General features: G+C 42.7%; 1 protein-coding gene across 4 annotated transcripts in view; it reads right to left on the reverse strand.

Moving 5' to 3' along the window:
• GRM3 (glutamate metabotropic receptor 3) overlaps positions 1-27,159 on the reverse strand; it is a 115,907-nt gene that overhangs the window by 73,601 nt on the left and 15,147 nt on the right. Inside the window, exon 1 of one of the 4 annotated variants that reach the window (XM_074573346.1) lies at positions 1,375-1,473. The exons of 2 other annotated variants lie outside the window; for them this stretch is intronic. The gene's annotated coding sequence lies outside the window, so the exon portion shown is untranslated. Of the gene's footprint in view, positions 1-1,364; positions 1,474-27,159 lie in introns of those variants that run through there. One more of the 4 variants, XM_074573347.1, reaches the window with a different exon arrangement.

A 27,159-nucleotide genomic window follows, 5' to 3' on the forward strand; every position in this document is an offset into this window, starting at 1 on the left:
CTCAGGATGCAGCCCGCAATGTGCTGGGGGATCTGGACACCGAGGAAGCCCTCTCCCCAAACAACCCATAGTCTGTGACCCCATATCATGACAAGCGTCAACTAAAACCTCAGCATACACTCTTCTGGCAAGTATGAGTTATTATTGATATTAATTATTCATATATTTCAATTTTTTTTAATAACTGACTCACATCTGTGTTCACATCCCTGTCCCCTTACTCCAACACTTACACACACTCAAAGGGCATACTATAAATACATTTAATACGTCCACAAATGCAAATGCTTTTGTTTGTTTTCCGATGTTTACTTGCTTGACTGGAGCGTTCCACTTGAGCCTCATACCCTAGTTAGTTACAACAGATTGCGAAGTGGGATTCATGCCTGGGTAAAGATAGTTTGCTTGCTTTACAACACCAAGATAAATGCCCGTCTGAAGCACCGTCATGAGGTCAATTGGGTCTAAGATTTTAAACGCCAAAAGATTTACAATTCCGTTTTGACAGCCCCTCCGCTTCCCGTCCCCCCCCCCCAACTTTCCCCCCAGCACTGAGTCATTTAAAGCTTTAAAATATGGGAAGCAGAAAAGGAGTCATTAATTTTACTTACACAACAGCATTCGCACTTGTAAGGTTTTGACAGCTTCACTAAACCCAAAGGAATTCAAATAGCTAGAGCAAATGGATGCGTACCAATACTCGTATTGAAAGGAGGTAGTTTTCAGGGCTGAACACATATTTTCTTCCTGCAGGAAGCTGACAGTAATGAGAGTATGTAGGATGTTTTACTACCGCATTCACGTGATGCTACTTAACGGGGTTTTTTTCCTCCTGTTCAGCATATTCTCTTTGTGTTTCTGGAATCAATAGAACTGCAGCAAGTCAACAGATTATTTCAATATTTCTTAGGATGCTCTGCCCTTACCACCATACTTAGTACCTATTGTTTTCGGAAAGGCAAACAGGCTCTTAAATGTTATATTTGCCACTTAGAAGTTTGTTTGTTGACTGTGTCTTTTGGGGGATAAGAAATCCAATTGCAGAAAGCTAAACATGTACGCATGAAGTTGAATGCTTTTGGAAACAAATATTGTGGGATTTTATTTTTTTATCACTGTCATGATTTTTGATGGGAAATGGAAAACTTGCAATGAATTCATAATATGCCATTGCATTTCCATCTGAGACAGAAGGAACGTGCTTACTCCTTCAGAAGGGAAGACAGATGAAGGCAGGCAAGCCTCAGAATAAAACAGGAATTAAGCGGTAGCCGCTTGCTGATCATTGTTCTGCTATCTGTCTGTTATCTGTCTGAGTGTAGGTAGTAAATACCACATGAATTTAAATAAAACCCATTACTCACACTCACTTACAGATGTGATGTTAGGAGTTGCTTGACAGATCTTACACAGGAAACTCGGATGTAATTGAGCCCGTTGCTGTGTTGGTTCTCCTCCAGCAAAATCCTCTACCTGTGTAGGAATATTTTAAGACCTCACTAAATTTGAAATGGTGACAGAGTGTTAGGGTTTTTCGCTTATTTGTTTTTTGTATCATTATTGGGTCTCTACAATAACAGATGGTGAAATCTCTCCTGAGTAAGCCAAATGCCAGTGCTTTTTCTTACAGGATGTCAAGCAAAAGCACTAACAGCGCGGCTCCTATTACTGCTAGAAACCTATGGGCCTGCTCCAGTGCCTTTTAAAGTTCCTCGGTGCCTTTGGATCAGCTCCTTGACACATCTGAATGAGGCAGGCAATCTGCTTTAAACGCTTCCTTATTATTCCCAGAGCTTCTGTTGGACATGCTCTTCAACAAGCAAATAATCTCTCTTTAAACAACACTTTATTTTTATAATACACAAGCTTCCTTATAGAGGAGTGTAAGGTCAGGGTGGTTTGCAGGTAGGTTTAAAACACCCATTTGCTTTTCCTTCTTGAATGAGGGACTGCTTCTTTCAGAGATGGCCAACGCTGGCCGTTTGCATTCGCTGGCAGCAAACACCTGCAGCGTTGCAGTTGACAGAGATTAGGTGGGTGACAATCATCTTCACCAGGCTTGTTTTTCCTTCCTTGTCCTTTCCCTGTGTCTCTTGCTGTGCCATATTGAAGGAACATGGCTTAATGGCTATAAAGGGATATTTAGAGTTATTTCGTGCTCCTAGAGCTGTCCTAATTGACTCTTCTCTCTCATCATGATTCACTTATGAGCTGATGGTCAGGAAATCCCAACTGAATTCACAGTTCAGTGTCAAGTGTGACTGTAGGCACATTTCTCCACCCCTGTGAATCCCATATTCCCTACTGGCGATATGAGACAAGTTGGAGTCCTTTTATCATGCTGATGAGCTGTGAGAGAAAATTCAGGTATGCTTATAAAGTTCATAAATTCAGATTTTTCTCCTACTTATGTCTACCTGCATTTCATGCTAAAATTCTTATTTTCAAGCATGCATATCTATTTATGACCACTTGTTTCGTTAGATTACCTTTTGATTTATGGATCAAAAGGTTTTAGAAGACACACTGCTTAGAACACAACCGTGAAACTGATGAATTGAGGAGTATATAGGTATCTCAAAACTGCAAAAATTAGTAGTGTTTGGCTGCTAATTGGGTGAAACATGTGGATAAACATGTTTGAGAAGCACCTGTAGCAAAAGCCCTAAGCCGCTGGCTCTTGGATCACAGTGCTCAACACATCACTGCACACACATGGAGCAAAAGTCAAGGAGCCCTGGAACAGAAGCTGGACTGGTGGCATACTGAGCAGGGGGTGCCTGCAGCTGGTGGGGAGGGACAAGACGACAGCTGGATTAGTCCCGTGGCACCTTCCTCAGAGCTGCAAGGAAGTGAATGGAGGTGCTTCTGCACCGTTGTAGTCCATGGCATTGATCCCTCTTTGCATGTGTTCTCTCCAAAAAGCTTGCTTGTATTTCACTTACTTCTTCTCAGACACCATCAGGGGAGGAAGAACTGATGGTGGTCCCCAGAAAAAGCGGGTTTTGCATTGTTAGACTTTTGATCTGAACATGTCCCAAACTGGGGACCAGGTTTGAATCTTTCCTTTGCACTTAAAGAAAAAGGTAGGTAAGTGCTTCTCATCCCCTCCCTGGTTCCTCAGGTGAGATACCTGAATTTGTGACAAACATTGTAGTTTAAGCATTGTGTAAGTATAACTAGAAGTTCTAACAAGGCAAAACACTCACTGCAGTAGGCTTTATACATGTGCCAAGAGCAAGTCCTTCCCTCTTTGCCTCTGGGACTGGCTGTGTTGGATAACAGTCAATAGCTGGCAATGGAACTAGAAGATCTTTAAGGTCCCTTCCAACCCTAACAATTCTATGATTCTATGACAATGAACACAGACTGACACAGTAGCAATAGGGACCAGATATCTGCAAACCTGATACGACCCCAGTTAAGTACAGATGTTCACGGTTTGGGACTTTCATTGCTCTAGGTCCCTTTGTTTTTCAGAGGGGTAAGCCCTGAATTTATCCACATTGGCAGTTTCCTTGAGAGAAGAGGCAGATAGCAGAGGGAGAGAGGAAAGAAGGGGATTCATATGAAATGTCTTAAAGGAGAATAAATTTCTTTTGACTGCTGCCTGTGGAGTTTTCATATTTATTGGGAAGGAAATCATGCTCAGCAATTGTCATTGCCTCCCAGAGAAGTCCTGCATCCATTTGAAGGTACATATTGTGTCAAAGCTGACTGTCTCTCAGATATGACAAGTGACAGCTGAAATCATTCGGGATGTTCCAGTGAAAGGAATCGAGAACCAAATTTCCAGGGGCTACGGACAGTTTCTGTACATAAAACTCTCTTTGAGTATAAAGGGAATTTTTCAAAAGCATTCAAGATCTCTTTTGCCTGCTCTCGTAGAATTAATTTTGTGTTCTCTTGGTCACCCAAATAGCCCTTCTCTGCATCTCATCTAGTTTGGCTACAATTATTTTAGCAAACAGGATGGGTCAGGGACCACTCACTGGTCCAGATACCACCTGGCACAGCTGTGCTATGCCCTTACAGCCAAAATCTCTGGCACTTCAGAAGTGGGTGGGCACATCCCAGGGGTCCGTTTTGAATGCTGCTGGGGCTGAGACAGTCTCCAGCTTCTTCCCAGAAGTTGTCTTGGGAGTGTTATCTTGGCCAAAACTCAAGGACCAGGGACTGTGTTAGGAATTAAGTGATGTGGGTAATCATATTCTGATGTCTGTCACAGTTTGAGAGCTGTAGTTGCAGCCTTCAAGCTCCTCTGTCATGAATGCGAATGATCAGAACTGTGCACAGTACCTCAGATGAGGAGCTCTTCATAGGTGTCAATAGCTATGTCTAGTCACAGAAATTAAATTTACGTGGGACCGTTCTCAGGCAATGAGATCATTAGGCCCACAGTGATGTGCACTCGTGCAGCTGACCTCTGTCAGACTCTAAAACAGGGTGCCCACATTGAAAACGTATATGCTGAATGATCCCCACTATGTGCTAATTCCCAAGCCAGAGTCATGTTCCAAAGGAACTCCGTGACTCTGTGATGCCAGAGACCATTCCAACGATTTCTCAGTATGGGCAATCAGATTATATCGTCTAGGACCTTTCACCGGCACTGTTTAGCTCATTAGTAATACACAAAGACAGTCCTCACTACTTCTGCTAGAGAAATCTTGCCTGATGCACCCTCGCACTGAATTTGCTTTGCTAATGGCTGCATCAAGATTGTTCCTGGGCCTCCTATCCTGGATGAGAAAACTCATGTGTCTCTCTTCCTAAGAGGTCTCGAGTGCAAGATTCCAGGTGTTAACAGAAATTCCTCATACTTTCCTAAAGCTGAAAGGTCCTTTGCTGAAAACAACAGGGGAGACTGCTTGGGTGCACGCAGCACCTGGTCAGTGAATACAACTCCCAGGGCATAGAGGGTGTTTTCTGTAAGTGCAATGCAGTGTTGGTGCCGTCGAACAGGATACCAGTAAAACTTATGTATAATCTGTGCACTATTGTGAAAATAATAACTGAAATAGGAATAGGTGCAGAAAAGGACTACTGCAATAACCAGAGTTCGGGTGAGCCTGTTTTAGGGGAGGAGAGACATGTGGCTTCACTTATTTAGTTGAGTAAAAGAAAAGCTCAACTTTTTGCCAGCTATCCATAGATACCCCAGGGGCTGAGTACTCAGGAGGGAGGAGACTAAAAGACATTTCTGGCACAAGACCAAATGGCTGTAACCTGGTCCTGAATAAATGGACACTGGAAATTATGAAGAAGCTTCTAAACAGCGGAGGAATTAAGTTTTGGAAAAGCCTTCCAACAGCAGAAATAACAGACAAAAAAACAACATTGAAGAGGGAGTTTAAGAAATCCGTGGAAGGGATTATATGACCTGATGGCTCATGACAGAAGGAACTGAAGTCAGTGACAAAGAAGACCCTTCAAGATCTGTCTCTGATGATCTGAAAAGTATCTAGGGAGACCATGTCCCATTGATGTGCAATGACAGAGAAGGTGGAAACTGAGTCTCAATCTCTTCAGGGTAAATGAAGGATGATGTCTTTGAACAACAGTTCTGCCATTCCATATAATAGCAAAAGAGCTCAGGAATAGCTTCTGTGGAGACACACGTGGTGATTTGGGGTTGGGGAAGAATGGGCTGAAAGAGCTATTTATCCTAACTGTGTTTGCAGTATCTTTTGTCCTAGGTAGGCTATAGGCATGACAAATAAATAGGCAGATATCTAAATACAAATTTTAAATCCATCAGATCTTAAATTCAAGAGCTTTTGTATCCAAATGGCTGCTTCATGCCCTAAATTCTCTGAGCTGTTCTTAATTCTTGCAGCACATAAGGCATGTAAAAACCACCCACCCACTACTTCAGAGCCATTTTTCTTCATCTAAATGAAATTTCTTTAGTTCCATTCATCTTTACAGCTCATTCAACAGGTCCCTCTGCAGCAGTGAAGGGAAGCATGTTTCAATGTGCTAATCCAGCTCAGCGATGGATTAATTGACTCACAGGCCCCTCTGATCACTAGCCAGATGTCTCTCCCCAGCTGGCAAGGCTTACTAATTTTCTTGTTGTTCTTGTTAATTCTGGGTTTCCAGCCAGCAAGGGCTCTTCTCTACTCAATCAAGGGCAACATGCCCTCTGACGACATTTTGTATTCTTTGGCCTGCTTTCCCTTGGGCAAAGATATTCAGCTATAAACCTCCTCTCCTGGCTCTTTTTCAGCTGGCCTGTGGCCCCTGGAGAGAAGTGTCCTGGTGCAGCTGCACTTGCGTGTTAGGCATGTTGGTCCACCTTGGGGCAGTGCTGCGCATGCTCAGGGTGGGTGATGAAGGCATATGGGGCCTGGAGTGCCAATTTCAAGAAGTGGTCAAAAATTTCAGGTCTGTGCATTGAATTTTTGGGAAAAAAGATACAAGAGTTAGAAGCATTTTCTTCATCAGGCTGTGCGCTATGAAATGGCATGACAGCAAACTCTCAAGAGCGCTGAGAAGGCCTGAGCATGAATAGACCAGTTAGGACAATAAATTGGGAAGTAATGTAACATAAGGGACGGTTTGAAGATAGGATGTGTGAGCACTCTGGGTTCCACCCCTGATTCTGTCATTGTCCGTGAAGTCTTGAGCAAGACATTTTGCTTCTATGGTACTTCTATTTTCTCACACCTAACAGAGGTTTAATCATAAAATCATAGAGTGTGTTGGGTTGGAAGGGACCTTTAAAGGCCATCTAGTCCAACCCCCCTGCAGTGGGCAGGGACATCTTCAACTAGATCAGGTTGCTCAGAGCCTCATCAAGCCTGGCCTTGAATGTCTCCAGGGATGGGGCCTCCACCACCTCTCTGGGCAACCTGTTCCAGTGTCTCACCACCCTCATTGTAAAGAACTTTCTAATGTCTAATCTAAACCTGCCCTGCTCTAGTTTAAAACCATTGCCCCTCGTCCTATCGCTACATGCCCTTGCAAACAGCCCCTCCCCAGCTTTCCTCCAGGCCCCCTTCACGTACTGGAAGGTTATTATATTATTATAATATTAATTATTATTTTTTATTAATTATTAATTAATTATTATTTTATTGATATTATTGTTATTATTAATAACTTTTTAAAAAGACAACTGCCAATGAGCAAGACACTATGTGAATTAATTATCACTTGCATCACTGATCATCACATTTGCAGTGACTTGCAGTGACTTGGCTAAAACTGTGTTGTCGCCGAATGGAAAGGTGCCGATTTTGGCAAGCCTATAGAGCATTGATTGCTCTTTCCCAATGTCTTGGGTCATTACTGTGATTACCTTGAGTAGAAAATTAATCTACAAGAATTTATCTGGACAGTGCAACCTTTATTCACCTTGGCTGTGACTTCCTCACACCAGTCGTGGTGGTTAAGTGGTCCCTGAGGGAGGACAGCTGAGAGTACTGGCAGCAATAGGAGTCCTTGAAGATTTGAACTGTTTAACGCTAAGATCCTGGAGTCTTGCTATACATATAACTGAATCATCCTTATAGTTTCTCATTTATAAAGGTGCAACCCTGGTTTTCTAGTTTCTTACTAATGAGGATCATTTGTCCCAAGATGTAAAAAAAAAATAATTCTTGTATTATATTAATCCTTTCCTTTCCTTTCCTTTCCTTTCCTTTCCTTTCCTTTCCTTTCCTTTCCTTTCCTTTCCTTTCCTTTCCTTTCCTTTCCTTTCCTTTCCTTTCCTTTCCTTTCCTTTCCTTTCCTTTCCTTTCCTTTCCTTCCCTTCCCTTCCCTTCCCTTCCCTTCCCCCAGTAATGAGCTGACAGAAAGTAGTTCCCCAGAATAGAAAAAAAGAACACCAAAACCCAAACACTTCTTGACTGCACGGTTGTGTTTTTTTTCATTAGAAAAGAAGTTGCAAAATATTTTTTCGTGACAAGATCAAGAAGAGCACAGCTTGAGGAGACAGAAGTAAGAAGTTCATCTAAGGTGTGAACATAAGAGTTCATCTGCATTCGCTATGGACCACACACTTCCTACTCCGACTAAAAATGGGGAGGAGGTCATTCCTTCAGCATCAGAGCAGTTGCTTACAATTCATAGGGATGTAAATAAGAACACCTCACTCTTGTAATTTAGCACCTTTGGTCTTTTTTAGCTTAAGTACGTGCCTTGTACAAATCTCACCACTAATTTCTTCCCACATTAAGCATAGCCCCGGGGAAGTTGTTTTACGGGGAGCTTAGGGCTTCGACCTTTGATCACTGTAACCTGGCTTCTCACAACCCTGAAAACAAGTGTCTGAAAAAATGAAATGTGAACAACATGCACCATCAATATCAATTACTGTGTTGTTATGTGGTAAATTTTCCCCACAGGGGGTGAGCAATTCACTTGACGTGTTTGGCAAAGGGTTTGATCCTCCTCCCCACGTGCAGCGATGCGATGCGATGCTGGCGTCTCTCAATACACGTCGGAGGGGTGCGGAGCGGAGTAAAACAGGGCAGAGTCAGACCCAAAGCCTCTGCGAGCACAGAGAAAAGTGGTCTCTGTCAAGAGAGGGTTTATGCAGTCTGAACAGCGGGCTGCAATCTTTGAAGAAAAGACTTCAAAGAAAAGAGGAGAAAAGAAACAATGTCTAATCTTCATACAAATGTGCTCAGGGGTCTCTGAAACTCAGAAGCTTCCAAGAGTTAAGAATTAATTATCGCTTGCCAGAAGCAAGCTTTATTCACAGGTAACGGTTACAGCAATCCAAGTCCTTTAGGTGTAAAATTCATGGAATTATATTGAACTGATTAAAGCTCAGTAAATCACCATATTTCCCTTTGGTGTACTTGCACATTTTCCAAATGTTTGATGTTATCCTTCACATTGTTTATGGGGGATATACGACAGCAGCTCCCAAAATTTCACCTTTCAAAGGAGATACATGTGGAAATACTTTGGTACGAGAATTGTGACTTGCAGGTTCGCATTAAAACATGCCACAAAGCGAGCCAGCTTCTCCGTTCCTGTAGAGCAACACAGCCCTGTTGGCTTCTATTTACTGCAGCAAAAGACAAGACTCTAAATCATTTGTCAGCTCCACAGCTGTATAAATAGCGAGGAGCGCTGTGAACGACTAAAAGCAAAGCACTGCTGTTCCAATTCCACTTAGTGTGTAAAATGTCCCTTAGGCCAGCTGAGGTATTCAGGATATCTCAACACCTCACAGGCTTTATTGTATTTGTCCTTACAATACCCTTTTGAGTAAGCACTCCTGTTATATCCATTTTACACCTGAAGTTTGAAACCTAAGGAGGTGATATGATCCATGGTTACAGAGCAAGTTAGTGGTGAAATCAGGAATTAAACATTTGAGTACCTGGAGGACTCAGTAATGTGATGGAGTTATTGTGCTCAAGAAAGGTAATGACTTACTGTGAATATCTGACCAGAGACATACTCAGGCCATGGTAACAAGTGTCTCTTAAATCTTGCATTAACCACAAGCTGAAGGTGCAAACCCAGCTGGCTGGTGTGGCTCAGCTGCTGCACAGAAACACGTTAAACTGCAATAACTTGATTGTGCGTCCCAGCCCTCCTCTAGAAAGCACTCTCTCTCTTTTTGTCTTTAAGACTTCAGTGAAAACACTTGTGGCAGAAGCCCATGAGAGAGCTGCACCACTGCAGGGTACCAGTCCCCTGACACGAGCAAGGGTCTTCAGACCCACAGCAGCTATATCTCACATACAACAAAAAAAATTGCTGCTCTTAAAATGTCAGTGAGCCAAGGCACCTGTACAGGAGAGAAGGGGAATGAAAGACAGAGACCAGGTCAAATGCAGCCACTTTGAAAGAATGAATCTCCCTGCCAGGATTGCAATTTCTTCATTTTGTGTTTATAGCCGTATGGCTTTTGAGGTTAGATGGAATTTGTCTTGATATTTGTCCACCAGCAGCCAGGAGGCATCTGCAACTATTATGTCCCCATACATATGAATACTTTGCAAGCCGATAATAAGCAGACCCAGCCACTGTGTGCCACCAGCATTGACAAAGAGGTGGCAAACATAGATCTGCTGCTGCTTGGGAGTTGCTGGCCATGACAGAGGATCTAAATAATGCAGGGGCATTGCATTATCCCATGCTAGCATCCAGAAGGATGCAAAGGACAGAGTTTGACCCTGGTGTTGCGTTACAGTCAGGGCTGTGGGTGTTTGTTTTCAAAGCAAATTTTATTCTGCGAACATCCAGAAAAATCCCAGGCAGCCTCCTCTTGCTGACTGCTGCAGCTCCCAAGACAACAAAACCAAAGGTAACTGGTGCTGCCTCTCCCTCCAAACAGGAAATGTTGATATTTCAAGTATTTGTTTAACTGCGGATAGTTGACACAGCTTGTGAGAAATTATTCTGGGAGGAAAGGAAACCTCCCAAACTCCTCTGCTTCCTTTGCCCTCGGCTCCTCTTGGGTCCCGCTGGCTGCTCTCCGTCACCCCAACAGGAATGTCCCTGCCCCAGCGTCGGTTCCTCCGCCCCTTCCTTGGGATTGATATTTTCCCGCGGCCATCCCCTCCTGCCAGAGCTGGGGATCGAGGGGCGCGCAGCGAACGGACCCTTGATGGCTAAAAGGGTCCAGATCTCCTGGCATCAGCAGGGTCCTGATTTACCCCATTACTCTATGGTGTAAATCAGGCAGACTCTGGCCCCGAGTGACTCGGTACCAAAACAGGCAATCTGGTACTGAGTTGATTTTGCCCGGTGGGGGATATTTGCTGTGTTTGTTGTAAGATTTTTGGTGTCACTTATCACATGCCCGTTATAATGCATTGCCTGAGGCATAATTAAATTCAAAGGGCATGTCTCTGTTGAAAGGGAGGGTTACAATTTGTTGGTGTTCGGATTTTTCATTAAAAACCAAGCGTTTTTTTTTTTTGACTGGCAGGAACAATGGTTACAGAACAAAAATGCTATTAAAAAAAGAGAAGGCAAAGGCTTTTCTTCTTCTTTTTTTTTTTTTTTTTTTTTTTTTTAGCAACTACCTGCCTGACATTCCCACACTGACTTGGAATAAAGCCCAGCATTTAAAAATAGCTGGATTATAACAGAAAGACATGGCAAAAAGAAGAAGAGCCTTGATGTTGAGAAAGGTCTGGCAGGTGATAGGTATGACTTTTATGCATATAGATATATATATATACACACACACACACAAATAACTATATCTATACGTGTGTGTATGTGTTTCATCTCCAGATGAAAAATTTGCCTTTGCTGCTGAAGTTTCCCTGAAAGCTCAGTTAATTAGTTCGCATAACACCCATGGAGGCAGACATTAGTATCATCCTTATCCGCAGATGAGGAGATAGGAAAGAGCACAGGGAGAAGGAAGCACAGAGAGATTAAGGGATTTCTACTACAGCAAACTCAGTGTAGAGCTGGGAATTCAGTCCAGCAGGCAAAATTCTAACCCTATTAAAAGCAATGGGAGACTAGTTTAAGAGATGCCTGGATTTGGCAATTTTGCCTGCTTTGTTCAAATGCCTCTGATCTGCTCACAGTTACATGTGTCCTGATGATGCTTTCAGAAGAAAATTGCACCTCTGACCGTCTACAGCTCCCGATCAAATCTCAGCTGAGTCCCTCAGTCCCTGAGCTTCAAAACAGGGGCTGAATGTCTTTGAGGGACTCTGTATCATGCATTTACATATATCTTGAAAAATAGTCTGGAGTGATAAGAGAAGTAATTTAAGATCTTCCTAAATTGAGTACTATATTCTCCCAGGCCACCAGGGTCACAGGAACTGAATTTTTACATCCCTTGCTGCTATATTCCACAGTACCATGCTATCAAGAAATGGCTGGAGGGTTTCAGCTAAACAGATGAACTACATTTAAAATAGATCAGGCAAAGGCAGCTCATTAAAGGAAAAAAAAAAAAGCCTCATTTTATAATGGCTTTTTTGCCTTCTTGCTTATATACTTGTTCCAGGACAATATTTTCATGTTATTAGGGTGTTTTCAGCTCTTATTTTTAAGCTCACTTCATTAATGTTGGTAGAACACTTTGAAGTAGAAAACATAAGTGCTAAGTGGTATCACTGACACACTTTCACGGCGACGCTTTCGCCCTCCCAGAGGTCATGTGAAGCAAATGTGTCACACCCACAAATGTGCATAAATTGCTGCTGGCAGTAGAGGGCCAGATTCCCTCAAAACTGTTGCAGCAGCTGTGTGCTGGCTGCAAGTGCCTGGAAGAGGATTCCTCCTTTCACCAGGGGTCTGCCAGCTAGAGAGCGAGTCCCCAGCCTTGCTGTGAGGAACCTGGCAGTGAAGCAGCTGTGGGGCAGAGGTCCACTGCCTGGTACTTCTTATCCACTGGACAAAAATCCCCTGAACTGATCTGAAAGTCATCCAATGACTTCTTTGGTTGGCACCAGATCTTCAAAGTTCTGTATTTCTCAACAAGAGTGTGATGGTCTGAGGAGTCTGGGAAGGAGTGTAATGCCTACTGGGATATGTGGGAGAGGAAAGACTTCTGGGGTGGGCGGCAAGATGCCCCTGCTGTAGCCTCTTTGAACATGGGGACTGTTTCATAGGGCTTGCCCGCTGCTGCAATGCAGTGCTGTTGAACACCGGGCTTTACGGCTCGCTTGCCTCCAGCCTGGAGGATCGCAGGGCAGGAGATGGGTTACCGACACCTGAGACAAGGGCTTATCCATGGAGGGCGGTGTCTATGGAGTCCTGTGGCCCGTTGGAGAAGTCTGCAACATCCAGATTAATTTTGAAAATCTGTTATTGTAACTGTGTCTCTCCTACCTGTATCTCTTCCCCATCACCACCCTGGTGCGGGCAGCCAGGTGGGATGCTGTCTATTGACCTCCGGGTATAATTTGGACATACACACTTCTGCCCACAGGCCACAAAGTGGGAAGCTGTCATGGCACTGTAATGACAGCCTTCCTGCTGAACTACAGCACCACGGCCACCCCGTTCGCCTGCAGCTGTGATTTATTATCTTGATATATTTCAAAAGCTAAAGGAGGTTGAGCTTGGTCAGTGCTTCGATGGAGAGGCCTCCAAGGAAAACAAAAGCTAGAGGAAATGTTCCCTGAGTCAGAGCAGGGGCAATAATCCAGCACGGTGTTAAAGATGTTGCTTTTGGACTGATTGTAAAATCAATGTATTGGCCACTGGTGGTCTGTGGGAAGGGAATGTAATGCCTAACGTGACTGGACAATAGCTGCCGGGTATTTCTTCTCCTACAAGGGTCAGCTCTACAGCAGGTGTAGATTGGATGACCTGAAGATGATGAATCCGGCTGATTGCTTTCTCTGCTGTGTCTTGTTATACGGATTTAGAGGCTTGGTTGTTTTTCTTTGTCCTGTTCCTCTGTATGTTACCTAATTCCTTAAACAGCATGGAAGTACACAAAATACAAGAATGGGGAAACATTTACTGATTTATTTTTCTTTCTAAAAAAGCTCCCAGCTTCTGGAAATCCACAGCTCAAGAATTCCCTTAAAGCTATCTGTGCTTAAGACCGTTGGCTACGTGGACTTGATTTTTCCCTCATCATTCCTACAGAACTATCTGAAAGCTCAGGCTGCTCACCACTGTTTGCAAGGTTGGGTCCATTGTCTGCCAGCTTCTTATATAGGGCAGGAGCTCTGTGCCTGACCTTCAAAGATAAGTGGCCACATCTGTTCCCATTAGCTCTTTGGATGTTGTGGTTCGTATCCTGGATTCTGCCTGCCGGAGCCCTGGGACAGTGTGCATCTCCAGAATGGAGTGTGAGCGCTGATTATTCGTTATGTAGTGTGTTTGAAACAGCGCCAGTCAAGGAACGCAGGCATGCCGTTTCTGCAAAGCAAGATACATGCATGTAATAAAAGGCACGATCCCTTTTGTAATTGCAAAAAGTATATTAAAAGAACACTGATCTGAATTTAAAGTGATAATGAAAGTGAACACTTTCATCCATGCACCAATCTGACACCAGTCTGTTCCTAAACAAATACCTTTTCTTCATCTATTCCCCATTTGTAGCACAAAAAAGAAACATTTTCCCATGGGACCCTGGAATTCAGATTCAAAAGCTGTTTTCATCTCCTGTTTTTGTGTTTCTGGTTTAACAAGCTGCACATTGGAAGTAGGAAATGTGATAAATAATCCCACACTAAAATCTGCAAAGCAAGTGGAGCATCTCTACCAACTCCGTTATTCGAGGCTGTCATTCCAAGAATGAACGAAACGGGCACCTTTGAGGATGGCAGGGTGTTTAAAAACCACCGCTGCAAACTCTCTGTGACTGTAGTAATTAACTGTGGCTCTCTGCTGGGAAAGCGAAGCCTTGATAAGCACATTACAAAACCATTGTCGGGAGTACAAGTGCTTTGAAGAGAACACTGAAAGGAATTTTACTTCGGAATATAAGAAGGTATGTAATGTGAGATTTCTCGAAGGAGAAGATTATGCTTTATTTGGGCTTCTCGAGACAGGCTGAGAAGCAGAATGTGAGAATGCTTCACAACTTATTTAGGAACACAGACATTTGTAGTCTGGACTGCACCCAAGTCCAATCTAGCCCAGCATCTTGTGTCAGAGAGTGGCCAGCACTGGATGCTGCAGGGGAAGGTCCAGGAGAATTTGTAGAGTTTACATTTTTACAACTGGGGGAAACATCTTCCTAATTTCCAGTTATTGCTGTGGCTGCTATTTTGTGTAGATTTAATTTCTGCCTGCAAGACAAAAATTAGTCAGAGAGGTACCTGTTTCAGACTTTTGATATCATTGTCCAAAGCATAAAATGCTTCCTCCCTGTTGTATACCGAATGACTATAATCACGACAAAAAGCCTGAATTCCACCCATGCAGTTAATTATTCCAGTGGATGTGTCCGATATAGATTCCCATAATCTGCTCCAGCTCGCTGGCATAGAAATGACAACTTTCCTTTGGCCACACAGCAGTCAGGGCAAATGGAAATCTGTGCTGTGGCTTGGAACGAGGTGTGGGCCTTTTTCTGACTGTCACACCAGCAGATTGACACCAAAGCCCCCCAGCCCTTGCAAGAGGCGACACAGAGGGTGCGTGGGCCAGGCTGGGACCCTGTTGATGGGAATCCTTGCTGATACTGGCTGCCTATGGGCATGTTGTTTCCCCTCCCTGTGCTGCCTCTACAGAGCAGAGATACTGACAGTTGCCTTCTCTGAAAAGTGGTCTGATTGATAGCTGTGGCTAAAAAATAACCATAGAACATAACAGAAGAGATTGTTTTTTAGGATTATCAGCTGCACCACTGAAATTGCTTGAAACCACCCACAAATCTCCTAGACAGAGAAGAACAAATTCACCTCCATACAAAGCTTCTCCTTATGTTCCTCCTGCAGAATTAAGCTGAGCTTTTGACTTTTATTTCTTGGCATTGGCTTTTTTGTTGTTATTATTATTAAAAAAACAGAACTTAACTGTCGTCAGATCCCTCATTGAGCGGCAGCAGAGGAAGGGCATTTGCTCTGGAAATTAATATGGCTGGCATGTCTGCCTTGGTTTTGAGGATAGTGTTTTCATGTTCTTTTCCTTTCTTCCCCAGCTTTCTTCTCTTTTGTGTCTGCCTGCCTCTTTCCCATTTCTTTCACAGTCACTATTTTTGCTCCAAGCAAAGAACTCAGTCATGCTCTCACCCTCTCACGGGCTCTGTGTACACTTGAGGTCAGGCTAGCCAACCTGATTCTCTCTGGAGCCAAACTTTGCATCCTTCCCTTGCCCTTTTCATACCCTCTGCCTCCTCACAGTTTTCTGTGTCCCATTTCCTGGGATTTCCCCCGTCTTGCCATACTTCTGGAGGGCAGCAGTGCCTCGCTGCCAGCACACCTCTCTGGGGCTAACTTGGGTGCTGCCGGTGGCTCTGAGGCAGAGCTCCTGTTGGATCGCTGTGCCGGTTGCTCCTCTCCCCTCTGACGTATTTTAGCCATTTCAACCACATGATTTTCAGGGAAAGGGATGGTCTGTTACTCTGTGTCATTACCCACTGTAGCACAACGCAGCTCCCCTGTGGTTCAAGGCACCATATGTTTCTTTAATAGACACAGTCATTTTTGATGTGCCCTCAGATTTCTCTGAACTCACTTTGCCCCTCTGTCCCTCCTTCCTCCTCTCTGTACTGTTCTTTTATCACGGTTTTCCTTTTAGGCACTGTGGTTCTTCCTCCTTTTCCCCACGCTCCCCTTGCCCTCCTGCAGGGCTGTGCTGCCAAGCCTTGGGCAGCCCTCCTGGGGTGGAGATGGGGCCAGGGACAGGGGCCAGCAAGGGTCTGCCAGGAAGGGTAGAGCTACTTCGACCCCTTTCCCTTTGGAAAGAGTGGGGATTTCTATGCCTGATCCTAAGTCTACAGGGAAATAAAGAGGAATAAGGAGCAGAGCTGTCTAACGAGCTCAGCAGAGGTGACATGGTTTATAGAAAAGGCTGTGTGAGCAATGGGGAGCAAACCTTGCTGGAAGAAGTATTTAACATCTGGCTTGCAAAGCCTTATTCCTTGGAGGTCTACAGTCATTTTGTCACTTTCCCTGGCTTCCATTTTCATATCTGCTTTATCTGTGTGTTTTCTTTTTTACCGTTTTCTCCAGTTCTGTTCAACCCTTCTTCCTACCATTTCCATCAGCACAGCCTATGGGCTGCTTCACTCCAATGTTCCTAAAATCCCTTGATTGGGGTGCTCCAATGAGGCAGCAATTAATTCTTGTATCTGTAATTTGTTTATCTTCTTCTATAGAATCTTACAACAAGCCTCAGGAGAGGGATATAAATGATGAATGCAGGTTAATAACACGGGAGTCTGAGGAAAATTACATTAAGATGGCACAGCAATAATGGGTATAAAAACAACTGAAGCATGTGGTGAAGCCCCTACTATGTCGTAATATTTCCACTGGTAATATACATCGTAGTTTGTGCTAAAAAAGCTGAAACTTAAAAGTGATGAAAAATTAATGCCTCCAAACTGCTACTGAGAAGAAAGAAGGTTAGGCAAATTATTCCCAGTTGTTACAATAGGTGAAAAAAAATAAGCAAAATGGGTGAATTTAATCCTATTTAATTTTAATCATCCAAAAGTCTGGATCCTAGCCAAGTATATCAACAGAGCTCCCTCTCTCATCAGTGCAGAGATGCAGAGACCTCAAGAGAGAGAGATTCATTCCAACCCAAGAAAAATACTTAAAAAGGAGGGAGCTGAAGACCCTGCCTCTCCCTTAGCTGGAGAAGACTAATTAATCCAGTCTTACATAGACAGGATGTCTAACCCTTCCACTTTGGAGCTTCCTCCTTCTCTGAGACATTTTGAAAATGGCCTAAGGTCACTATGGCACAACCAGGATTAGCAGAGTTATTTGTGGTTTCTGGTATAATGAAGTGGAGATGATGCCGTTTCTATTTGTTTAATAACAAGAGGCAGCTCATGGATTTTGCTAGATGCACTGGAAGTGTCTCTGGCAGATGTGAGGTGTTGGAAGCAGAGCTACACAGTTGTACCAGATGCTCAAGATGCTCAAAAACCTATATATCATCTTTGTAAACATTTTGTGTACCTGCATGAGCCTAAGGGGAAGTTACCTGTGTGAGCTAATATCACAGAGGGGTTTGAGAATAGCTGCCACAAATCTTCAAGCAGGTAAACAAACCGGCGAAGCCTTGCCCTCTCATGAACAGTTTATCATTCTGCTTTAAGAGGTTGAAAAGAGCTGAAAGAAGCGATGTGGGAAGTGGTCACACTGATATGAAAAGGGAGATCTGCTTCACTTTGTCCAGTAATGAACCAACAGAATAAGAACTGGACACCATCTCTGGAGCATCAACTGGATAAATGCATAGGACATCTCATACACTTATCACGAACCAGAATACCTTATGTGTCAGGACACTGGTATTGTGGAGATGTAGCTGTCAGGGTGACAGGAAAATGATGAGCACTACCTGCTGAACGGAGAACACAGGCAGGGTTTGTCACCATGGTGAGATACGTTTCTTCTAATATATTTCAGCATAAATAATACTGATGTTGTTTTTGAGAATGATAGCATAAAGATGAATTGGCTAAAACCTTGGGTTAGGGGCGCATTCCTAGGGAGGCAAGAGTGCAAGATCCTACTTCAATAGGATAACGTAGAAGAAAGTACTGTGGAAAAGCACTTAGGTGAAGAAAACTTAATCCATGTAATTGTCTGCTCTTCCAAAGCCTTAACAAGAGATCTATCGGAAACACTGGTTTTCACTGTGTGATCTGATAGACCAGAGACTGCTTGTAGATAATGTTTTTGGTTTCACTTTTAATACTACTTCCCAATAACAGTAAAATTTCAGTTTTCAGCCTGCAGCCTGTGAATCCGCATGGGTCCAAGGACTAATTTCACAATGTCCATGCTTTTCTACTTTTCTGAGAAAAGCGACCCTAATGCCAATACACTTAGCGCAGAATCTGCATCCACAGGGTGAAATAGGAAGGGTTCAGCAACATGAAAAAGAGTGAAAACCACTGGTACAGAAAGAACATTTTTTAAGTTTACACAAGGAAAAAGATATCGAGATTCCCATGGCCTTTTTTTAAAAAATGGAAATACTCTGGTTAATGGACGACCACCTACACTTGTATCAAGAAAGACTGAAAGACAGAGAAGCTAGATGGCAACAGTCATTGACACTGTCAATGACAATGACACTGTCATTGCCCAAAGAAAGTAGCACAGAAAGTGCTGAACTGAAGTCACACTTGCTAAATTGATCACTGGGAATTGGCGATATAGGCTGTGGCCTAAATCTCCAACCTGGTGCGTGAGTCACGGCCCTTTGCTCTGAGATATGGGAGACCTGAAATCTTATCGTCACCCTTGATGACAGGGGAAGAAAGCCAGGGGGGTGGCAAGAGGCAGTTAAGAAGGGGAAAGTGCTGACTGCCATTTTTATTGCAACAATCTAAACATACCATGGGCCTCTGCAAGTTGCTGGCCAGCTGTTTTTAGATGATCATGGCATCTATTTTAGCACAATGTAAATTTTGGGGACATTTTATTATACAGTGGGATGAATAGTCTATAGAAGAAGTTCTGCTGGATTTGCCACAGCAATCTGCCAGACAACAACATTGCCAGCCAAGTGTTAAAAATATGAGCACATTAAAGGTATTGAGAATTCTGATTGATCCAGCGTTCTATGCAGATGAGCCTGCAAAGTGCATTTTCTTTTACCTGACTTGAGTTTACTCAGTGGAATAACAGGCTGTGAGCTAAAAATAGCCTGTCAGGGGCGAACAACAGCCAGCTTTCTCCTCGGCTTTGTCTGTATTCCTCACTTGCTGCAAGTTGAGCTGCTGTTCCTTTCTGTGGCAGCTCTGTGCAAGAAATTTATGTTAGATATCCAATGGAGAATTAGCAGGTGGATTGGAGATCAAAGGTTGTGCGCTCTGCTTAATATCTGTGGCATTTTTCATCTCTCAGAACTGAACCGAACCAAACCAAAAAATCATCCAGGAAAAAGAACGTTAATTGGCTGGATAAACCCCCTGGTCTGTGGGAACAATTAGGCAAAATCCACATCTTTGAGTAAATCATGGAGGGGGCATCAAAATAGCAGAGCTCAGATGTATGATACAAGCTATGGATAAAACTTTATGAAATTACAGTCTTTGATGTCATCTTAATAATCTTTAGCCGCTTGTTCATCTGTATTTGTGGAAAACCTGGCCTTAACTCTTTCAATTCATTATGTTCTTCTCTTTTCAAAAAGATCAGTAACATCCTTAATATTCTCCCAGGGCTGTTTTGGTTGAATATGACATATTTATTTGTCAAAGACAGATGTCCAGTATTATGAAATGTCTAGCCTAATATCACACATTTTTTTTAACATGACATGACATTGGAACTGAATAATTTTTAGACATAGTTCTGTACCTCTAGTCATCCATTGGCAGTTGGGATTTATTTTAAAAGTATGTTAAATCTGGACTGGAGCAGTTTAAGAACAGTTTGGACCTCCTAATATATGAGTCATAAGGAGAGTTGTTTCCTTGTTCTGTTAGTGTTTTTTTTAACTGATTTAAGCAGCAAATATGCAGCCTGATGAGACATAAACAAAGGTTTACAAAACAGCCTCCTTAGTCTATTTAGCAACATCCATGACCACAAGAAAGTTGGTGCTGGTGGATTTGCTAATGCAAATACTACAAAGGATAACTTGGTCTGTTTCCTTGGTGTTTATGGTGCCGTAACTCAAAAATTATTCAGTGAAAATCAGTGGACATCTTTCAATTTTATGTTGGAGAGACATTTTCAGCTGTAAAGACATTATCAAAAATGGACATTCCTAAACACAGCAGGAATGTGCTAACAATAAATTCCAACTTTTGTAATGCAGTCCTAGAGAAGGAAAACCAAATCATCAAAACCACCAGTGCAACAGCATCATCCTGGAAGGTCAGTGCTTGGGACCACTACTAGCAGGGCAGGGCTACCTGCAGTCCCTGTGTAGGTCCAGTGGCTGCCTGTATTGTAACTAGTCTTCTGCCACTTTAACAGATACTGATGGAAGGGGGTGTGTGGGGTGGATTATAGACCTTTAATACAAGCACAGGACATAAAGTGGTAAAAAGGGAAAAAATGTCTGCAAATCCCTGAACCCCAAAGCACAGGAACAACCCAGGCTACATGGACAAAGCACAAATACAGGCTGGTTGGAGAATGGATTGAAAGCAGCCCCAAGGAAAAAGACTTGGGGGCGTTGGTTGATGGGAAACTCAACATGAGCTGACAATGTGTGCTTGCAGCCCAGAAAACCACCTGCATCCTGGGCTACATCAAAAGAAGTGTGGACAGCAGGGCAAGGGAGGTGATTCTACCCCTCTGCTCCACTCCAGTGAGACCCCACCTGGAGTGCTGCGTCCAGCGCTGGGGCCCCCAACACAAGAAGGACATGGACCTGTTGGAGCGAGACCGGCAGAGGGCCATGAAGATGATCAGTAGGCTGGAGCATCTCTTCTATGAAGACAAACAGAGAGTTAGGGTTCCTCAGCCTGGAGAAGAGAAGGCTCTGGGGAGATCTAGCTCGCTGCAGTACCTAAAGGGGACCTATAGAAAAGGCAGAGAGGGACTCTTTATCAGGGAGTGATAGGACAAGGGGTAATGGTTTTAAACTGAAAGAGGGAAAATATAGGTTAGATATCAGGAAGAAATTTTTTACTGTGAGGGTGGTGAGACACTGGCCCAGGTTGCCCAGAGAAGTTGTGGATGCCCCATCTCTGGAGGTGTTCAAGGCCAGGCTGGATGGGGCTTTGAGCAGCCTGGTCTAGTGGGAGGGGTTGGAACTAGATGATCTTTAAGGTCCCTTCCAACTCTAAACATTCCATGATTCTATGACTGAACAATACAGATACTACATCCTTTTGAGGTTCAGCAGGGGAATGTACTTATAACTGTTGCTATTACCTGGTTATGTCACTCAAAGTCAGAAGGACCATCTTGAACTAATAAGTAGGACAATTTGAATATGTAAAGGAATGAACCATATTAACCCAAGTCATACCAGGGAAGCAATTCTATTTCTGACTGTGGTGAAGACTCATCTAACGGATGTTATAATGGCCTTGTGCTGATCCTGTTAATAGTCCAGTCTTTGGGGGCTTAAAGTCAGCTGACTTAGTTTCAGAGGAGAAAATCAAGCAGGTGGGTAAATCTTTGCAAGATTATGCTACATGGGAATCTCCAGGAAGCTTTGACAGCCCCAGGACAGACTTTCCCCAGCCCTAATTGAGCCAAACTCCGAATGAGAGACACTGCAAAGTGCAGCAGGGGAGGAGGATTAAAAGGTAGCTTTGAGGAGGAGAAAGGAGTACATGAGGGAAATCATGAGAATCCACTCCTGGGGGCTATAAGACTCAGATTCATGCTGTTTTATGCAGAAGGGACAAAGTCTAGCCTTTTATCAGAGAGCTCCAAATGCATGACAGTTTTTAACAGAGTAGACAGCAAAGGCTAAAGAAAGAAAAAAAAGTACTCAACCCACCAGTCACTGAATTTAAACTAAACTAAACTCTGGCGAACCCTGTCAGGGAATCTGTGCTCAAAAAGGAAATCAGGGGACCCGAGGTCTCAGGAACTCTTGCCTTGAGGAGGAAGAGCAGGTATTTATGATACTGCAAACGCCTCTATGTGAAAACCTTGAGTCTAGCAGAAGTCACTTTCTGACAGCATCACTTGGAAGGAAGTATATTTTCTTTAATTTGTGCAGTGCAACCTCCTCCACACTCAAACCACAGAAGCTCTGAGCCTAATTCAGCTTTAAGAACAGGAAGCAGTGTTTTGGTTTAAGAATGTTAAGTTTTTGGCTTAGGAAGTTGTTGGTTCGGTCCTTATTATAACCAAGATGAAAGTTATCACATATGCATGGTGTATAAACTGAGAAGAATTTGCATTTTTGAATACTTTAATATCGGACAAGAGTGTTGACGCTATGAGGTAATTTGAAGAATAACTTAATATTTTCAGAAAAGTCTGAAATGCAAACCTTTCGAATCAACAAGATCAAGATGAACAGTGAGCCTAGGCTTGAATGCTTGCCAGGTTTTCTAATGTTTTTTTCCTCACTTTAGCACAATTTCAATTTGGCATCCCCGAAGATTATGAATAGCTAATTCACAGATCTACTGACTTGAAAGGAATAGGGGCCATAGTGACCTTCAAGCTTGATGTCTCATGTAAAGCAAGCAAAAGGACTTCCCTGGATTAATTCCCACTTCAAGTCTAACAGTTTAGCACTAGGAATTTAAGAACCTTTGGACTGTGTTAAAGCAAAGGCCTCTGTAGCCCATGTCTGTTAATATTCATTTTCGGACAGAAGTCATCAGTGTGCGCTTAGGGAAGCATAGTTATAACAATCCATGTATATAGTGATCCTCTTGGTAACTTCCTTTGATGACAAGTTTTAAAAAACTTTGTGTCTCTAAAAGTTTCAGGTGCCAAAAATTCCCCATCAGCTTAAGTAAGTTGTTGCTTATGTGTGTGGTAAAAAAGTTAAATCTCAGTGGAAAGGCAAACTCTGAATTCTGGGGGAGAAAATTCTCTTTGCAAGATAAACTTATCTCTGAATACTAAAGGTGGTATGGTAGGGTCTCAGACACACTTTGTCTTCCTCCTACTGAGGATCTTGTGTTGCAGAGAGATTTCTTTTTTCAAAGAGATGCAGAGTCTTACATAAATAAATGAAGGAGGACAATCTGGCAAAGACCAGAGGAAAAAACAGCAGCACCAGGTTTTCCTTGGTTGCTGACGTGGCATTTTGTTCGAGGTCAGTCACAGACCAGGCTCTGACTAAAATTATGACTAAAATTTCAATCATGAAAGAAACACAGATAAAACTAAGCCTGGTCTGCTGGAGTCCTACCCTGGACATTTAGGTGAGATCCTTTTAATCAAAAAGCCAGATTATATCTTCCTACATGTGATCAGGTTAGTGAAAAGTCCCTTTATAGTCAGTTTATAGGGGAAAAAATAGTAATTTTTTGGACATGATTGCTCTCTTCTTGTATTAGATGTCTAAAATAGGTCTCATGAATCACTCCTTAAAAGTGTTATTTTTCTTTTTATCATGAAATACAGTTTTCTAAAGATGTAGACCTCCACACTGTGGTTGTCTCTGTCTTCCCGCTATGTCTGCCGGGATAAATCCCACTCTTTTCCTTGATTTGAACAAAGAATGAAGTTGTGTAACAAAATCACCAAAAGAAGACTCAGTTCCTAGGTAGCCACAGAGGTGGTGAAAAGTGCAACAGATCATAACAGATATTCCCTTTTTTTTCCACCAAGAAGTCCACACACTCCTCCTGACCTGGTGAAAGGAACATTATCTCACAGAAAGGGGCAGTGGAAAGACTGTTGTTCCAGATGTCTCAGTGGGAGTCAAGGCAGTTTTGGTCTTCGTGAAGGATGTGACGCAAATTACATATTACCTTCACTGTTGGTATTAATTACAAACAGAAAGATTCAAAATAAATACATTTATTTCATTTGAAGGGGGAAGGATTACTTGCCTGCTTAGAAAAAGTTTTTATGAAATGCAACTATTTGGTTAACTGCAAAGAGTTCACAGGGAGACTAAAAGATATGAAGCTTGGACCTAAAGGCAAAGCAATTAGCATAGTTGTGCAATCAACTGAGCCTTTGCAGTTGCTCTTCACACACTTGGTTGGGCTGGAGTCACACACGACCCCAAGGGCTCAGGGCACAAGGTTCCCAGCTCTACAGACAGCGGGAGGCTTGTGGGCAAGAGCGAGGAGACAACTGCTTACGTGCCAGGCACAGATCCAGATCATATTGTACTCTCTATAGGCCCAAAGGTCCTCCAGCACATTGTAGTTTCACTCCAGAAGAATGTGTCTGAGCTGAGGAAATCAGCCTGTTTTGGAATTTCAGGTATTCTTCTCTGCTGTCACTCTGAAAAGGTCAGCATGGGTGTTAGAAGCTAGAGAGGACCAGCTCCTGAAGGTGCAGGAGACTGAAAGGAACTTAGTAGACAGTCTGTCCATAGTCTGGAGTCTCCTAGAAAATTTTGCGGAGAAAAGTGCCTTGTAAGCATCTGAAGGATGTCATTAATCTGTGTGCCTAGGTTCCAGCAGAGAAATAGGATGATTAGGCAGAGGAAGATCTTCAGGTCCTAGAGCACGTCTGACAGCCAGCAACGAGGACAACAGGCTCTGTAAAGTCTGCGCATATCTCTGGCCACCAGACGGTGCAAAGATCCTTCCCTCCCTCCCAGCAGAAGAGAAACGAAGAGGCCCTGGCACCTGAGCGTGGGCCAGGAAAATACTGTAGTGAGTCTCCTCAGTGAAGAAATGCCCACCAGCCTGAGGGCTGGCCAAGGCTGCTTGCCTCGAAGTAGCTTTGCTAGAGAAGACCAAGCCCTAGCGAAGAACAATGGAAAAGGAGGATGAAGTGCTACCTGTTAACTGTTTACTCAGAAAAGGTTTTGAACTGATCAGTTTTCTTTCCAATAATCATTTTAGGAAGCACAGTGGCTTTTAAACCATCTGAGTCAGTCTGGGAGGTTTTACTGATCATAGCAGAATAGTCCACTGATAGACAAAAAATTATCAGAGAAAAATAGACATTTCTGCCATTCTCAATACCTTTTTCATTAATCCCTTTTCACCAGCAATAGCTTTTTCTTTTACTTACACTCTATTTTCTTTCCAAATCGGTATTATTTCCTTCACCAAACACTGAGTCTAAAAAAAATCTAAATATTTTCCTTAATGAGCATAAGAGATGACAATGAATCATGTTAATCATTAGTTGGAACCATCATGCAAAAAGAACTCGGTGACATTTGAAAAACACTCAGTGCATGGGCTGAAGTTTATCATCTCATTAAGGACCATAAGATTATTTGGTGCTACAACTTCTAAAGGAAACATTATCCAACTGATGAGATTGTGCCAAAAAACAGAAAGAGATACTTTCCCTTGGAACGCACCACACTAACTGCACAAAGAGTCTAAAACATGTCTTGGTTTCTATTTCTTATGTTAAAACCCATAACAGAATGTCCCTGTAATAGGTGACAAATTGGAAAAAAAAAAAACCAAAACAAAACCCCAACAATCTTATGACTGTAGTTGTTCCACAAGCATTATTTTGAGCCTTTCCAGTGGCAATAAATGTTTCATGGATTGACGGCCAGTTCACCAGACTGGAAGCTGTCTCAGACTGAGAGGTGGGCCACTTTCAGAAGACTAGAGAAATCACAGCCAGACTAGCCTGAGGCTCACAGTTTTCCAGATCACATCAACAGTCTCAGGTTCCAGACCAGATTGTAAGCAAAGCTGCATCAGGTTCAGGATGTGAGAAATTAATTGGGATGAAAGGAGAACTTTGACTGCAGTTGTTAACTAAAGCAGAAATGAACACAACAGCAAAAAGAGGTGTTTACACTTGTTACTAGGGAAAATGTTCAGATCATAAAGGTAACGTGGCACTGGGACCTGCTGCTTGGGAAAGCCGTGGAGTTTCCGCCATCAGAAATTTTCAAGAAAAACGTAATCAAACTTTTTTTCAGAAATGACACAGTAATCCTGACTCTGCTTTGGGGCAGGAGTTAAACTGAATGACCTTCTATTGTCACTTACAGCCTTATATATGTTGCACAACCCCTATATTTCCCATATTTACAAGCTGTCTCTGTCCTTGGAGCTTCTAACACTACAGTTACACCAGTTTACTCGAGTTGGGGGGACTGGGATAACGTGTTCATGACTCACGTTCTCATGCCATCAACTCCTCAGCAGCTTCCCAACAGTGACGACCAAGCTCAGAGTCAAGAGTTCAGTACCAAGTCTCAATTAGACAGGCTAGTGAGCGTGCCCAAAGGTAACGCTTTATTGCAAGGCAAGGATTTTACTGCAAAGTCCTCTCTACTGTTTGAGTAAGCATACGGGAAGCAAGCAGGCTGACATTTGAAAACATGAAACTGCAGATCTTATTGATCTCTGGAAGGTATTAAATGATTGAAGTGCAGTACACCTGACAAATTGAACAGCATTACCAGTTGGTGCAACATGGGGCGGCTCCATTGACTTTGTTGCTAATTTATCACAGTCTAGGATTTGACCCACAGAATCCTGAATTAAATTTTTATATATTCGTGAACTATTTATACTGTACGACAAATCAATACCTATTTATTGTTCACCTGATTTAGGATGGATAAAAGGAGTATTTCAGTATTCTCCAGGGTCAATACAGAGGGGCCTTGAATGATGAAAGATACAGTAGTTTTTGAATGGAAGAAAAATTTCAGGGTAGAAAGGAGAGAGTGTAATTTAGGCTACATATCTTTTCCATCAATAATATGAATAATACATTTTTTTCGCAAACTCATGACAAAACTTAATGTCCTTTTAGAAGACAACATATAATTATTTATCTCTCTTTAAGAAAGTTATTAATTTTGAAAAATCTTCTTTCTGAATTTCTTTGCATTTTGTATGAGCCATAAAACCTCCAAGGAGTTATTTGAATTTCAATACTGTCTCACGCTTTTATTAAAATATACTCTAACCCTGCTTCAGTAATTAACATGAAGATAGGGCCCTTATTTCTAACAACTGAAATCTCCCAGTTATTTCAGGTTTTCCTTAAGTATACTTTTGATCAAATA

The sequence above is a fragment of the Larus michahellis genome, chromosome 1 (genome assembly GCF_964199755.1).
Source record: "Larus michahellis chromosome 1, bLarMic1.1, whole genome shotgun sequence".
NCBI classification, from domain to species: domain Eukaryota; kingdom Metazoa; phylum Chordata; class Aves; order Charadriiformes; family Laridae; genus Larus; species Larus michahellis.